The sequence below is a fragment of the Anopheles stephensi genome, unplaced genomic scaffold (assembly GCF_013141755.1).
Source record: "Anopheles stephensi strain Indian unplaced genomic scaffold, UCI_ANSTEP_V1.0 ucontig385, whole genome shotgun sequence".
Taxonomy (NCBI): domain Eukaryota; kingdom Metazoa; phylum Arthropoda; class Insecta; order Diptera; family Culicidae; genus Anopheles; species Anopheles stephensi.
This window is the reverse complement of record NW_023405330.1, coordinates 9363-12500: the sequence shown is the minus strand read 5'-3', so window position 1 is coordinate 12500 and position 3138 is coordinate 9363.

The following is a 3138-nucleotide window of genomic DNA, read 5'->3' as shown; positions in this document are numbered from 1 at the left end:
CAGTGTATAAGGTACCCGGTACTACCAAAGTGTGCATCTTTACTGACCTGCGCCGAGGCAGTGGTATGTGTATCCCTTTGAAAGAGTTGCTTTCGCTCAACTCTACCAAGTGTGCTACACCATCTTGTGGTTGTAGCGTGCGCGTCAGCATGTGATGCCGACGATGCGTTTGGCAACCTCACTCCCGGACTTGTTTGATCGGTAATGATCCTTCCGCAGGTTCACCTACGGAAACCTTGTTACGACTTTTACTTCCTCTAAATCATCAAGTTCGGTCAACTTCGGCCGTGCCAACTGCAGCTCACGAAGGAACCGCGGAAGGTATGCCTCCAGAGACCTCACTAAATAATCCATCGGTAGTAGCGACGGGCGGTGTGTACAAAGGGCAGGGACGTAATCAGCGCTAGCTAATGACTAGCACTTACTAGAAATTCCAGGTTCATGGGGACCGTTGCAGTCCCCAATCCCAACTAAATGAGCATTTGGGTGATTTCCCGTTCCTCTCGGAATGGGGGCGCCTATTGGCGAGAACACGCTGCTGCCCACATTGTAGCACGCGTGCAGCCCAGAACATCTAAGGGCATCACGGACCTGTTATCGCTCACTCTCACCTTGCTAAACACAAGTTGTCCCGCTAAGCAGGGCAAACTAGTGCGACGACCGCCCGCGAAGGCGCCGCCGCCCCGTAACGTCAGGTGCGCCCGGAGGCACACTGCTGACAGCGTTCTAGTTAGCTTGTTTGAGTCGCGTTCGTTATCGGAATTAACCAGACAAATCATTCCACGAACTAAGAACGGCCATGCACCACTACCCTTAAATTTGAGAAAGAGCTCTTAATCTGTCTTACCTCGATAAGTTCGGACCTGGTAAGTTTTCCCGTGTTGAGTCAAATTAAGCCGCAAGCTCCACTTCTTTTTTTTTTTTTTAAATTGCATTCGTTTATTCATTTAAATTTATAAATGTTTTGCCGCGTTACTTATTTATAAACAATAAACGATACAGAAACACGCATGAACAATTATAAAACGAATAAACCTCTCCATTGCCGGCGGCCTTCCCGACGGAGGCGTAGCCACCGGCTGCAATGGCGTCCCTGACTACATTTAGTAAGGGCACGCGCCCCGCCTAGCTATTCGTAAACGCAACATTAAAAATGAAGGACTTACGTTTACACACCTAACATTAACGAAGCGGGCGTGCCCGCGGTTCGTCGAGTCTCCATTTTTCCTAATACTAACGATGAGTATGTACGCACACACACATGCACACACATAATCACGCTAACACTTTGACGCTTACGGTGGGACAGAACAAACATCCGCACAAAACGTAAACGAACAAGACGGACCTAACTCTCACCGTGCACGCGCACGCTCTCTCTCCCACTGCTGGTCGGGTACGAACATCCGCACAAAGCGGACGACGCAAAATGCCGAACGTACCCGAACCGAGCGCACGCGCGCTCTCTCTCGCCCGACTGTGCTAGAACGAACGACCGCACAAAGCGGAGACGGCAAAATGCCGGTCTCGCCCGGTCGTGTTTTCGCACGCTCGCTGACTGGCCGATCGTTTCGGCCGTAACCGCTCCCACTCAACGCGTAGACGTGTTGGTGGTCGCGATGGCGGCTTCTACGTCGGCCGACATTAAGCCGCGATGGCGATCCTGTCGCTCGTGGCGGCGTTGGCGTTCTCGCGCGCGCCTGTTGGCCCGTCGTCGGGCTAGCTCCTCCTCCGTCGGCGGTGCTCTACTTCGGCGAGTTCGTCCCGAACGCAATGGCGGCAATGTACCCGCGCGTAATTGGGCACGGTATTCCCGCTGCCGTTGGTTCCGCCTTAGCCGACGACGAAGTAACACTTCGGCCGATGGCGGAACCCGTTCGGGCCGAACTGGGCGTTGACTCTCCTGCTGCTGATTGGACGGGTGCTGTTGTTGGTCCATGTCCATCTCCCCGATGGCGGATGTCTGCCGTTGCCGGCGTCTTCGCCGTTGGCCAGCGTTTCTGGCTTCACGGCGGACCTGTTGCCGAACGCGTTCCGCCAGCTCATTGGCGGAAACGATCCCGCCAGCGATGGCCGCGTTTTCGGCAACCTGCTGCTCCAGCCACCTTTGTTGTAGGAAGCTGCAGATCCGCCGTGCTGCCGTGGCCGTTCGCTGCCAAGCCTCCGGGCTCGACAGCAGAAAACGCTCCAGCTCATCGGGGGAAATGACGACGCCGTCCGCGTCCGTCAGGAACTGCACTCTTATGTCGGCGAACCTCGGACAGTGGAACACCACGTGCTCTGCCGACTCCACGGTGTTGTCGGCGCAGAATGGGCAGGTCGGGGCAGAGGTGAAACCCATAGCATGTAGGTACTCCCGGAAGAAGCCATGTCCGGAGAGTACCTGGCTAAGGAAGAAATCAACCTCGCCGTGCTTCCTACCTACCCAGCCGGCAATATCCGGCAGCACGCGGTGAGCCCATCGTAGGAACCTGCTCGCGGTCGGATGAGCGGCATCCTGGTCCCACGATGTCTGCCACTGCCTGATGGTCGCCGAGTGCTCCAGCCGCTTGATCACCTCCTTGTCTATCAGCACCCGCCTCTGCAACGCCCGTTGATGCCTGGTATAGCACCGCGCGATCTCGTCCACCTGCAGGTGTAGCGGGACCAGTCCAGCCAGCACTACCGCCGTGTCGTAGCCGACGGTACGGAAGGTCCTGGCGACACCTTTCGCCAAAGGTCGCTGCAGCTGCTCCAGTTTCCGCCTGCACCACTGGAACTTCACCGCCTCCGCCCAGATGGGTGCCGCGTATCGCACAACCGAGTCCGCCACTGCTGCCAGCAGCCGACGTTTAGCCATCCTCGGTCCGGCGTGGTTGGACATCACGCCGGTGGCCAGCTTCACCACACGGAGTGCCTTTGCGGTGGCCTTCTCGACGTGTGGCTTCCACGAGAGGTGGTCGTGAAGCATGACCCCGAGGTAGCGTATCGCCGGCTTCGAGCGGACCTCGACGCCGTTGATCACTACGGGCACCGCTGGATGGCCCCGACGCAGACTGGAGATGAGGACGATCTCCGTCTTTTCCGGGGCCAGCTGCAACCGATGTTGCTCCATCCAGGCGGAAATCGCTGCCACAGCTTCCTCTGCTACACCTGCCG